The 14,293-nt window shown below is 38.1% G+C and overlaps 1 long non-coding RNA gene and 1 pseudogene across 1 annotated transcript in view; one reads left to right on the forward strand and one right to left on the reverse strand.

Annotated features, from left to right (window-relative positions):
* LOC107516423 overlaps positions 1–14,293 on the forward strand; it is a 184,042-nt gene that overhangs the window by 10,975 nt on the left and 158,774 nt on the right. The window lies entirely within an intron of this gene.
* Positions 9,314–9,432, reverse strand: LOC118600935 (annotated as a pseudogene).

Consider the following 14,293-nt stretch of genomic DNA (forward strand, 5'->3'; position numbering starts at 1 on the left):
AGAAGGAGTGCACATACCGGGTTATCTTTGATATTCCTTCTGAGATTCTTTGAAGTTTCTTTCAAGGGATATGATGATGAGATAAGAGCCTGCATCTTTAAGTTTGCCAAAATACCCCTAATCTCCAGGGCCAGCAAACACTTGGGCACTCAGCTTTATGACAAGTCTATATCTTGGGCCCTTGAGTCCCATCCGTCCTAGTACCCATCCACCGAGCTCTGTTCACAATCACCCAGTTCCTGAGCTCTTGCTTCACCTCTTGTCTGATGCCTCCCCAAACCATGGGTGTTTCAAACAGACTAATTGTTTAGTACTCTTTCAAACTGAGTTCTAAGGTTTTTGTTCAATGAGTAAGTTAAAGAGAGGCTGCATGGGGAAGAATAGAAGAGGGGAATTACCGATGATAGTGCTCAAATTCTTGTCTGTTGCCCTAAAAAATACAGCTATGGCCCTGTATCATTTACCTATGGCCAATACAATATTATGTAACAAAACATTACAATTAGTGGCTTAACACAGCAGCCATTTATTATTTCCCATGAATCTATGAATTACCCAGGGTCATTCATGCAATTTTTCAGCTGGTGAGTCAGATGAAGCCTGGTCTAGAATGGCCACAGCTGAGAATTGCTGAGATCTCCTCCATGGGTCTGCCCTAAGCACAGGTCCCACATACTTCCCTGGCAGGAAACTCAGGCATGTTCTCAGGCTAAGTTGTACATGTTCTTATGAAAATCACAGAGAAACAAGAGAGGAAGCAGAAGTGCTCAAATATTTTGTAAGGCCTCTGTAAGTGTCAGGTTTGCTAGTGTCCCATTGGTCAAAGGAAGTCACATAATCCAGCCCAGAGTCATAGTAGATGAAGCCTGCAAAGCTATAGGACAGAAAAACAAAAACAAAAAGCAAAACAATAAACATGGACATAGGGAAGCCATTAATTGGGGTTTTTAATGCAACTGATCTACCACAAGACCCAAATATGCATATCCCACACTGCAAATCAAAGCCCAGTTACAATCAGGATGCACTATCTCAGAAGCCAGTTTATTGTGAAATGAAATTTATACGCTGTTGCCGCATATTCAGGGAACTACCAGGATTTCACCATGCGGAACTGGGAGCCAGTTGGGAGAGGTAGGAATCAGGGCAGGGAATGAGGCCGCAGGACACATTTCATTTACATTTGAGACCCTGGCTCCTCTGGATTAATGGAGTGTTCTTGCTGAGTGACAGGAATTGGCCATTATTATCATAGTTACACATTTCCAGATAGATGGCAAAACTGAGGTCTTTCCTCTTGCTAGGACTTGAATTTACAAAGAAAGAGCAGAGAGTCCAAAGTTTTCCATATTACGGCTTTATCCCCTAAGGGGATGCCGTCAGTTTTGGAGAGCCAAATAATGTCCTCAGTCAGAATTCAAGAGCCACTAAAATGATGTAATGCAAATAATTTTTTTTTTATCAGAGGCTGCATAAACTAATTTATACACTGTGCCTTTCTGACCTTCTCTACCTAACTATAGGAGATAAATGATAAATATTATTAAAATATTACACAGTTCCAGAAGAAGCTCATAACCTCTCTGACACTGCATTTATATTATGTTATAAAACTTCTCTTTAATTTAGCAGGATATGTGTTTGGGTTTTTAATTTTTAATTTTTTTTTTTTATTATAGTTTAGAGTCTGAAAAGAAATGCTTTGTTTAAAGTGAGTTCCTTATTCTGTCTGAACTGGGACCAGCGCGACAGCTAGGTGTGCCACACCAACTTCATCTCACATGCAGCACCAGGGGCAAGCAGGCTGTTGCTTAACAAGGATGCACAATAGCTAATTGCATTTTAGGCCATTGGTTTGTCACTGTGACTGTTAAGTAACGGTTTCAAAAGCAAAACAATAGGGCCAATTCTGATTCACTTATGATCTTGAAAATCATAACATAGTCTGTTCTCCGGGAATATGATGTTCCCAAGGATTTTGGCTTATACTATGTTATATCTGGTCCACTGCTAAAGTGAGTGAAATCTGCATCTGGAATATATGTATTATGAATCCTTGATGTCAATCATCAATTGTCATAATCCTCAAGTGCACTCGCTTAGTCTTTTCCTACATTCTGCATCAACAGCCTGTAGAGACAAAGCCTGCATATGAAGAAGGCAGTGTTTAACCTCCCTAATTAACAGCTTTGGATGAAAGAACATCTCTGAGGTGCTCAGAAGGAGGAGAGTCTAAGGAGATTTTCACGTCGCTCTATTGAGATGCTTTTCAAGCTGGTGTATAATTTGCAAATACATAAGGAAGTAAATGCTCAGAATATAATATTCAGCGCCCATCCATTAATGTTTCTATTTATTAAGTTCTTTGTAAATCTCAATTTAGCAGATGTCTTCTGACTCAAAATAAAGCTCTTCGTGAGGGAGTCAATGTGGCTGTATGACAAAAGTCACATTATCATCTGAGTACAAATATTTGCAAAATAGAACAAACTGGAAAATTGAGGGGAAAACCCACTGGAATTTGTGACTCATTAAAGTCTCACGTGTATGACATGTTGTGAAAAAACTTTGTTCAGTCCTTGGCTCAAAGGATCCTTTCCTTCCTCCTTTCTTGGCTTTTGGCATTAATAAAAACTTTATGGGAGTGCACGCATATGTGTGTGTATTTGCATGCATGTGCACACACACGTGTGCCCTCTCACAGCCCTCTTCACTCTGTCATAGAATATATTTCTGGAGGATGTTATGTGTGTGTGTTGTATTTCATGTTCCAAGGTCCAAAAAGTATGTGGAAAGTTCACTGGTCCACTGGCAGGCGTTTTCTCTGAAGGTGTACCATGTTGTACCCATAACAGCCTGCTCCTCACACACGGCCAGGTCCTTGCCCCCAGACAGGCGCCTAGGTTTGTATCTCCAGTCTCCACCTCCTTCCTCTCTTCTGAACTTGCTCATTCTTTTGCCACTAAATGCAACTCCGTTACTGCATGTATGGAGCTTGGGTTATCTCATTTCTGGTTTTTAGTCCAAGATGTTGACATTGAGCTCCCTGTCGGCTCCATGTTCTGTACCCTGTGGGGAGTTTTGTCTTACCTCTGCACTTATCTGAGGCTTGGGAGGTCCTGGCTTTTCCAAGAGGTGAATTTAGGCAGAAAGTGACATCAAAATGGGATTTACGAATCTCTCTCCAGGGCTTCAGGCTTACAAAAGTAGTTATGTTACCCCCAAATACAAGTCCCTTGCTAATATGCTATGTTGTCTCCACCAAGAAAAGAATCCAAACAATTCTCAACCTGATTTATATTTTTGGCCTCTGTTACCTCTAGAGCTTAGAATTTCAAATGTTTACCACCCACCGTGTAAAGTAATACTTACTTTTACTTTCTGTAAGATAGAGTCATTCTGGAATTCTGAAGCTGTGGATCTTGATGACTATAGGAGACAAATGATAAATATTATTAAAATATTACTGTCCATCATCACTGTCTTGGATTTATATGTGAGTTTCCTTCAGTCTTTCCTACAGGCTTTGAGTTTCTGGATTTGGTAATCTTATTTGTTATTATTTGACAGTGTTCCTGTTCATGGGTGCAAATATGACTGAAAAGACAGATACGTGGTCAACAATTCTTTCTGCAGCATATTCAGAAGAGAATTGCTCTTACTTGTGCTTATTGTAGTTGCCATCAGCAGAAAATGCCTTTGTGTGAGGGTCGGTTCCGTTACTCACTGTTTCCTTTGAATAAGAGCCCCATGTCTCGTGTCCGAGTTCCGTACCCAGTTAGTATTATTTTTCCTTTGTCCTAAATGTTGGCACTTGATTTACACTGAATCTCTATCCTGTTGAAGGATTCTTTTCTGTATTGCCAATTATTTTCTCCCTATGGGCATATTGATAGGTGGATTCACATCTTATGAATCGTCCTAGTAGAGATGGGAAGTAGGCAGTTGGATATTAAGTTCTGGAGCTCAAGGAGCAATCATAGGTAGAAATACAAAGATGGAGGCATCAGCGTTAGATAGTACTGAAGCCATGGGCATAGAAAAGATCTCTTAAGGACATCACATGGAGGGGCGAGAGGACAATGTTGGTATAACTCACAATGACTTTTCAATTCTACACAGCTTGTGTTCTGCTCGTCACCTGATCATACTTATTTGTTTATGTCTTCTTGCGTACAACTCAGCATATTTTGGTAAAAATTTCTTAGTTACCTTTAAATGTTTGATTCTTACGTGTGGTTGATGGTTTCCTCTTGGCCATTGCTATTAATTGTAAATGTCGTCCAGAAAGCCTTTTTTTTCTCCCTTGGAATTAGTTAATGACTATGCCTCTCCAAGAACCTGTGTCCATGTCTCTCATGCTCCTGCCTTCATTCTCCCCACCGCCACTTCTTCCCTCACGTGATTCAGCAGCCCTGAAGGGAGTTGTGGCTGAGTCACTAGTGTCTCAGGCCCTAGCAGGCAAATATTTCTCAGGACCATGGTCAGCAGCGCACTTGTCCTGGTCTCCCTAATTTCTGCTCTCCTCTCCCTAATTTTGTCATTGCTATACCTGTGCGTCTTCACCTTCGGCTTCTGACCTCAGTCATTTTTTCTGTCATCCTAGGGAAAAAGAGCAGTGCCTGTGTGGGTAAACTATGTTTCTCAAAGCTTTCTCTCTTTCCCTTATCCCACTATTATATCTTCCTTCATGTGAATCAAAAGTCCAGGGAAAGTTGAACATGAGTAACCCCCAGAACAGTCAAATGTCAGGTGAAATTGAGAAATCTATATTTAAGAGTACATAGGTGACTTCTGTGATTCTTTTGTATCTCCCACTAGGTCTTCAGTCTGTGTAAGAGAGAAAGGGACAAAAGAGATGAACTGCTATTGAGAGATTGCCAGAGAGGGAAAAAAGCTTTGGGGATATTATTTTTAAATAAGTAATATACCAAGAAAGAACCATATATCAAGCATTAATGGAATGTGAAATATGAAAATAACTCTTAGGAGAGTTGAGAAAGCACACAATAAGGAAAATACGAGGTCTGTTGTAGGTTCTTGGTCCTACCCGGTTAGGTATGGAGCTTGATATCATACTGAGGCCCCTAAAAACATTTAGAATTACTTGAGCATGAGTAGTGTGGTGCTTTAGAGAACATCATCAGTAATTTCTTCAGCTCTTAAGCCAATGGAAGTTATCAAGCTGCTCTTAGGAATGCATTAATGTGGAACAGTATTTAATCTTGGGTTTAGTGTTTGTGTTCTTAGAGAGGCTGACTCTGCTAAGGGATTCATAATTGTGTGCATGCTCTCATGGGTATGCCTCTGGAAGTATGCTCATGGATTTATAGAACTTTCTTAATGACTCTAAGAGATTTGGTGAGACTTGATTGCATGATAACTTCCTGCTCTAGTCCTACTCACTAAATTAGAATATGTTCTGGCTTATTTTTAGGATATTACATGTGTGTATGTGTACCTTTTTATGGTAAAATAAAAATTCATATTTTTATTTTGGTAGAAAAAGCCACCCAGGTCTCAAAAAAAAAAAAACCCAAAACATAACTCTAAGTTCACTTAGTAAAAACATATACTTATTAGAGCTGAACTGTGGCTGAAGGGTGAAGGGTAAAAATAAAATCTCAGGAGTCAGCAGGATTGCCGTTGCCCAGCAAGCTTAACATCATTGCCAGTATTTACTACCCAGATCTCACAGGATTTTGTGGAAATGACCATTCCGTATAGCCCTAAATCCTGGCACTCTGCGCTGTCAGTTCATGTTAGTGTGTGCTTGCTTCACCCCTGTCCAACTGAGGAAGCTGCAGGAATCATCGTGCAGGTGTAGTCCCACCTTGTAATTGAGTATAGCCAATGAGAGGCGGCTTTGCAATTCTATCAGAACGAATGTCCACTAGTAAGTGATACCTGGATTTCATCGCTATCTGAAGGGATAATCCTTTAGTTATCTGAGGGGTGCTTGATGTCCAGGAAGCTGTAGCCTTTTCTCCTAGTTTCCGTGTAGGGAAACTTCTGTTCCAGTGTCAAATGTGTCCACTGTAGTTTCAGCAAACTTCAAACCCAAGCCAGCCCACAGTATACCACCAACATATTTAACATAGGGGCACTCTTATTCTCATAAGTCTTTTTGTATTGCTGATAGATTTCATTGGTAGGGTATGTTACAGACTAAACTATTGCCTCCTCTAAGTTTCCATGAACAATTTCAGGTGGAGAGAAAATATCTCTGATAGAATTATATTATTAATAGCATAAAATCAGTTTACTGATTCATTGCATGGAACAAAATGCAGCAACAATTACAGATTACAGATTTTCCTGAGTGTGGCTCCCCCCCCCTTACCCAGTTCCCTTTGTGGGGAGGCACGCTTGGGGTTGTTAGGCCAGTTGCCCTTACGATGTCACAATGTCATGAGATGGAGAGAGCTCAGCCTCTCCGTGCTGGGTCTGACACAGTCTTTAAATTGGGGAGCCAGGTTAAAGGCACCACACCTCTTTCCTCCTATCAAAGATCTCCTGTCTCTTTCTCCACAACTCTGCTCCTTCCTTTGCATCCACTCTCTCCTACATCACTAGTTTCTCCTGCTTGGCTGACAATTTCCATCAGCATGTAAATATTCTCTTAGATCTCCCATGCCCGAAAAACTTTCCCTTGACCCTGCTAATCTGCTCCTTTGAATAACTGAACTGCCTCTGCTTCTTTACCTCTCATTTGTACTTTAATCCTAATCAAGTTTCTGCCCCAGCACATCACGAAAACTGATTTCCTGTCACTAAAGCTCTTCTCCTTAAGAGTATCGTTGTCTCCCACCTTGCCAGTCCAAAGAGCTGTTCTCTGCTCTCGTCTCATTTGACCTTTGAGCAGCATCAACCACTCCAGTTGTTAGGTGGTGACCAAACTCTCCACTTAACAACACTTTTGTCTCTCAGCTTCCAAAACAATGAACTCTCCTGGTTTTCTTCCAACATCGCTGGCCATTCTTTTTCAGCCTTCTTTGCTAGGTACTGCTCCTCTACCTAATTTCCAAATGTTGACTCATCTTGGAGATCAGCCCTGAGCTCTTTTCCTTTGGCACTCATTCTCTTTCCCAAGGTTTTGATATATTCCCTGGGTGAGTCTAACGTAGACCTATCCCCCGAGTTTCTTACTCACATCTCCAGTTACCTACCATTTCTTCCTTTTGAATGTCTGACTTCTCAAACTTAATGTGTTCAACACAGTTTGTGTTCTCTCACAAACGCAATTTTCTACTAGTATTAACTTTCTTGATAAATGGCACCACCAAACTCTCAGTTGCTTAAGCCAAAAGTAAAAGAGTTATACTTGATTTTCCTCTTTCCTTCAACCCTCCTCACATGCAACCAGCAAATCTTGTTGACTCTACATCCAAAATAGATTTAAAATCTGTCTACTTCTCCTCATCTGCATTATTACCACCTAGGTCCAAGTCATCATTGTCTTTTACCTGAATTTCTATAACTGCCTCTTAACGGGTGTCCTTGGGTCCACCATTGCTCTTTTCTGCCCATTTTCTAGGTTCCAACCAGAGTGATTTTAAAAAAAATAACATAAATCATATATGTCATTTCCCTGATTAAAATTCTATTTCTCTTAGAATAAAATTTGAACTCGTAACCTTGACCTATAAGGTTATGCCTGATTTGACTACTGTGCTTCTCCAGCATCATCCATACCACACTTTTCTCTGACCACACTGGCCTGTCTGTTATGCAAATACACTGAACTCTCTCTTGCCTTCAGTCACTTTCATTCCTCACTTAGGAATCCCATTCATTCATTTCCTCATAGCCACCTTATTCTCATCCTTCAGGTCTTGGCTTAAATCTTACTTGCTATTGGGCCTTTCCTGACTGTCTCCTTCTATGGGACCTCACCCCCTTCCCCTCATTGCTCTCTAATCACCTCACCTAGCTTTTCCTTCCTAATGCCTATTATAAGCTGTGAATATCTTATTTATTTCTCTGTTGACTTGGTTATTTTTGTTCTCCTTCTTCCCCCACTGGGTTGCAAGGTCTATGAGCAGGAACCTTATCTGTTCTATTCATCAGCATAATGCCTATCACAGAGTAGGTGCTCTGTGAATATTTGTCAAGTATATGAATTAATGAATTAATAAATGAATGAGTGAATGTCTTTGGAAATGACACTATTCCAGAGGCTCTTCAATATCCATTTGCTTTTACCCTGCTCACAGATGATCCTTTCATACCTATCACTGATTTCTAAGCAAGAAACACAAAGTATTAAGTGCCTAAGCATCGCATTCTGTATAAAGCTTAAAAGCACTATATTTAGAAAAAGTTGGCAAACAGAAGCTCTCAAGTTCAATTAAATTCTGGCATCGTAAAATTACTAATGGAGACAATAGGCTGTAGTAGATATCTGGACAGGGAGTTTCTGGTCATTTGTATTATAGATGTCTTTTAATAAACAGACAGTTCTTGAAGACTATGACATAGCAAAGACAATTTAGTAGATTAAGGAAGACTGACTTTTTTTTAGCCAACCTGGATTCTGTTTCTTTATTGTGAAGAATATTAATCATAAAATCTAATTTGATTTGGCCCATTATATCATCAAGGAGTAGCCTCATAAATGTCCCTAGACAGCCAATCTTACTTGTGATAAATTAGACTTCTGCTATAAAATTCTCTAAGGTGAACAAATATCAAGTAAAGATTGTGATCTGCTTATTTACCCCAGGCTGGTAAATAAAACTCAGTGAAGTTCATGCCCGCGTTATCATGTTGCATCCAAATCTGCATTTTGATTACGAATACTCAAAGCATTGTCATTGTAATACAGTTATCAAACCCCAAGGAATTTGACCAAAATATTGATACGTTCTTACTTCTTAACATTCTTATTTCTGTTTTAAAAAATTATTTCTTAAATTTACATACAGTAAATTTGACTATTTTTGTATGTATGGTTCCATTAAAAATTTGTGTAACCACCCCAAAATCAGGGTACACATGCCTGTACCTCCCTCCCACTCCAAACAGATCCTGTACATATTTTGTTAGATTTATATCTAAATATTTCATTTTTGGAGCTATTGTACATGATGCTGTGTTTTTAAATTTTGATTTTTAATGTTCATTGTAATATATAGAAATATGATTGATTTTTGTGAGGTAATCTGTATCCTGAGGCCTTGCTGACTCAGTTATTAATTCTTTTTTTTTTTTTTTTTTTTTTTTTTTTAGGCAAGGCAACTCTTGGTTGACCTCACATATTGCAAGAACTTTGCCAGCTTATAGTCCCTTATTTTTTAATTTTTTATTTTTACACCTACAGCACCTAATCTTCCTAGGTGGTCTCCCATCCAAGTACTAACCAGGCCTGACCCTGCTTAGCTTCCAAGATCAGATGGGATTGGGCTTGTGCAGGGTGGCATGGCCGTAGACATTAATTCTTATTTATTTTTCAGATTATGTCATCTATGAATAGGGGCAGTTTTATTTCTCTATTAAGTATGTATTTTTAAAACTTTTTTTCCAGCTTTATTGAAATATAATAGACACTTAGTTGCTCATATTTACATTGTACAATTCAATGACTTTTAAAAATTATAGTTGGCATACAATAATATATTAGTTTCAGTTGTGCAGCATAGTGATTCAAGCTCAAGTGATCACCCCACTAAATCAAGTACCCTTATTCACTCTTATGTATTATAATATTGTTGACTATTTTCCTTATGCTGTATTTTATGTCTCTATAACTATTTTGTAACTATCCGTTTGTATTTTTTAATCCTTTTGACCTTTTTCACCATCCTCCCCAACCTCTGTTCCATCTAGTAGCCCTCAAAATATTCTCTGTATCTATGAGCTTGTTTCTGTTTTTGTTGTTATTGTTGTTTAGTTTGTTCTTTAGATTCCATATGTACGTGAAATCATGTGGTATTGGTCTTTCTCTATATGACTTACTTCATTCAGTGCAATACCCTCTAGGTCCACCAAGGCAATATCTTTTTCCATCCCCTTCCTTTTAGTCTGTGTGTGTCTTTTAATCTGAAGTGAGTTTCTTGTAGGTAGCATACATAGGGGTCTTTTTTTCTTATCCATTCAGCCACCCTATCTTTTGGTTGGAGCACTTAGTTCTTTTCCATTCGAGGTACTTGTTGATGGGAATGTAGTTATTACCATTTTTTATTCATGATTTTGCTACATGTTTTTTTCTTCTTAAGGAAGTCCCTCCAACATTTCCTGTAATACTGGCTTGGTATTGATGAATTCCTTTAGCTTATTTTTGTCTAGGAAGCTCTTTAACTCGCCTCTGACTCTAAATGACAGCTTTGCTGGATAAGGTATTCTTGGTTGTAGATCTTGGGTTTTCATCACTTTGAATATTTTGTGCCAAACCCTATTGTTCTGCAAATTTCTCTTGAGAAATCAACTGCCAGTCTTATGGGAGCTCCCTTGTAGATAACTAACTGCTTTTAAGATTCTCTCTTTGTATTTAACCTTTGACATTTTAATTTTGATGTGTCTTGGGGTAGGCTTCTTTGCATTCCTGGTTTTTGGGACACTCTGAGCTTCCTGGGGTTGTATGTCTATGTCCTTCACAAGATTAGGGAAGTTTTCCATCATTATTTCTTCAAATAGCTTTTCAACTTCTTGTTCTCCCTCTTCTCCTTCAGGTACCCCTATGACATGGATATTTTTACATTTAATTTTGTCCCATAGACTCCTTAAATTATTATTATATTCTTGGCTTCTTTTTTCTTGCCATTCTGATTGGGTGTCCTTGGCTTCTCCATCTTCTATATTGATAGTTTGACCCTCTTCTTCATCCACTCTGTTGATTTCCTCTAATATATTCTACATCTCAGATCATGCATTTTTCATTTTTGACTGGTTCCCTTGTATAATTTCCATTTCCATTTTTATGTTTTTTCCCCCTTCTTTGTTAAAGTTCTCACTGAGTTCACCTATACCTCCCTTAATTTTGTTAAGCATTTTTATAACTACTGTTTTGATCTCTGCATCTATTAGGATGCTTGACTCCATTATTCCTAAATCTCTGTTCTATCCTCTTATATGGTTTCTGCTTCTTTGTCTTCCCATTTTGGCTGTTTTTCTGTGTCTGTTTCTATGTACTAAGCAAAGCTCCTAAGTCTCCAGGTCTTATTAGCATGGCTTCATGTAGTAGATGTCCAGTGGCACAGTCCTGAAAGGGGTTCAGCTGCCAGCCAAGTTTAGCCCTAGCCTCTATCCCTCTGTAGCCACCTGTTAAGATTCAGCAATCCATAGAGCAGTGCTTATGATTGCCTCACGAAGCTATGCCAGAAATTGAGGTTAGCTGCCACCAGTGTGAGTCTTGGAGCTGCTCGGTAAGTTGCACAGAACTCACTGAGGACACAACTGGATGTGGCTTGGATAAAGCCGCAAGTTGGGGGAGGTGGAGTTTCAGGGAATCCCCTGGGCGGAGTGACCTCTTATCTAATTCGATGACATCTCATTTATGGTGGGTGCTGCATCCGCACTGGGAGAGGGTGAGGGCTCCACAGAGGAACAATGGATACTGCCAGCACTTATGCCCAGGAGGAGAAAGCCTTGCTTCTAGCCCTTGCTCTGACAACTCAGCAACGCCATGTAAATTCCTGGGGCCCCCTAAGCAGCTGACTTGGTGCTGGTGCTCAGAGTAAGTGAGTCTGTCACTGAGAAAAGGCCAGTTGCAGTCACAGCCTATTTAGAGGAGTATCTGCAGCTGCCGTAGCCTCCGTCTCACTCTGCTGCTCAGGACCTGGCAACTTCACATCTTTCCCCCTTCTACTTCCTACCATTGCAGGGTGATTTCTTATTTCTTCCCCTAGTTGTAGGACTTTTGTTCATCCCTAGGCAACTCTACTTGCAGTTTGCTCCATATTTCCATTACAACTTTGATGTGGTTGCAAGAGCAGAGGAACAAAGCTTCTAGCATCTACACCATTTTGCCTGGTCTCCTTGTTCGTTATTTCTATTTATTGCTAATTGCACAAGCTAAGACTTCTGGATATTGAATAGGACTGGAAAGAGTGGATGTCCTTGCCTTGTTCCAAGTATAAGGGATAAAATATTAAACTTACATCATTAATTACGGCGTTAGCTGTAGGTTTTTTGTAGATGCCTTTAATCAGGTTGAGGAAGTTCCTTTGTATTCCTAGTTTGTTGAGAATTTTTGTCATAACGGATGTTGATTTTTTTCAAATGACTTTTTTCATCAATTGAAATGATCGTGGTATTTTTTCTTAAGAATGTTAATGTGATGGATTACGTGATTACATTTGAAACACGAACCAGCCTTACATTCCCTGAATAAGCCCCACTTTGTTGTAGTATACTGTTCTTTTAATGTATTGTTGAATTCAATATACTGATATTTTGTTGAAGATTTTTACATCTATTTCAATGAGGGATATTGGCCTTTAATTTGTCTTTCTTTTGTTATCATTGTCTGGTTTGGTATCAGTGCGGTGACCTCTGGCCTTGTAAAATGAAGTGGAAACTGTTCTCTACTCTTCTATTTTCTGAATGAGATTTATAGAATTTGAGTAATTTTTTTTTTCTTTTTTAGTTAATATATTTATTTTTTGAGATATAATTGACATGTATTAGTTTTAGATGTACAACATAATTATTTGATATTTGTATACACTATGAAATGATCACCACATTAAGTCTAGTTACCGTCCTTCACCAAATATAGTCACATAATTTTTTCTTGTGATGCAAACTTCTAAGATTTACTCTTTTAGTAACTTCTAAATATGCCATACAGTATGATTGACTATAGTCACCATACTGTACATTACATCCCATGACTTATTTATTTTGTACCTGGAATTTTGTACCTTTTGATCTATTTACCCATTTCCCCGACTCCCTAACCCCTGCCTCTCCTCTGGCAATCACCAATCTGTTCTCTGTATGGGTAAGCTTGGTATTTTTGGTGTTTGTTTGTTTTACAATTTAGATTTCACATGTAGATGAGAGTTTATGGTATTCTTTCTTTTTCTGTCTGACTTATTTCACTTAGCATAAGGCCCTCTAGGTCCATCCATGTTGTCACAAATGACAAGATTCCATTCTTTTTTATGGCTGAGTAGTATTTTGTTGTGAATATGTGTATGTACGTACGTACGTACATACATACATGCATACATGTACACACACACACACTTCTTTAACCATTATTCATCCATTGATGGATACTTAGGTTGTTTTTATACCTTGGCTATTGTAAATAATGCTGCAATGGACATGTAATTTCTTTTTTAAATATTTGGTAGATTTCGCCAGAGAAGATATTTGGACCTGAAGATATACATTTTTGAAAGGCGTTTAACTTAATTCCGTAATTGTTGTTTCATGCCTGTTCAGATTCTCTATTTCATCTTGGATGATTTTGTTAGTTTGTGTTTTTTGAGAAATTTGTCTATTTTATCTCATTAGTCAAATTTATAGAGTTGTATGTAGCATTTCCTTATTCTTTTGATGTCTGTGTGGTCTGTAGTGATATTTCCTTTTTAATTTTTGGTATTGGTAATTTGTGTCTTCTCTCTTCTTTCTTTATGTCTTGTTAGAGATTTATTAACTTTATCTTTTCAAATAATCAGCTATTTTTTCACTACTTTTCTCTATTCCTTTTGTTTCAATTTCATGGATTACTGTCCTTTATTGTCTCCTTCTTTTGGCTTGCTTTGGTTTTATTTTGCTATTCTTTTTGAGTTACTTAAGGTGAAATCTCAGATTGTCTATTTAAAACCTTTTTTTCACCGTAGTATTTTGTGCTATTAATGTCCTTCTAGCACTAATTTAGAGGTATCCTACAAAATTTGATGTGTTTTATTTTCATTTTCATTCAGTTTAAATTAAAAAAAAATATTTCCCTCGAGATTTCCCTTTTGAACCATGATTATTTAGAAATGTATTGTTTAATTTTCAAGTGTTTAGAGAATTTTTCTCTTATCTTCCTATTACTGATTTCTAGTTTAATTCTATAAAGGTCAGAGGTCTTATTTGCATGATTTCAAGTCTCAAGGTTTTGTCTTTTTTTAAATTAAGGTTATACCTAAATGATTGGTGAATAGTCTATGTGCACTTGAAAAAAAATTTCATTTTGCTTTATAAAGTGAGTGTTTTCTAAATATAATTAGATCTAGTTGGTTGATAGTATTACTCAGTGCTTTGATACCTTTGCTGATTTTTTATATACCAATTTTATCTATTACCTTGAGAAGATTGTTGAAGTCTCCAAACATAATTATGTTTTTTTCCTATT

This window comes from Rousettus aegyptiacus, unplaced genomic scaffold, assembly GCF_014176215.1.
Source record: "Rousettus aegyptiacus isolate mRouAeg1 unplaced genomic scaffold, mRouAeg1.p scaffold_m13_p_3, whole genome shotgun sequence".
Taxonomy (NCBI): domain Eukaryota; kingdom Metazoa; phylum Chordata; class Mammalia; order Chiroptera; family Pteropodidae; genus Rousettus; species Rousettus aegyptiacus.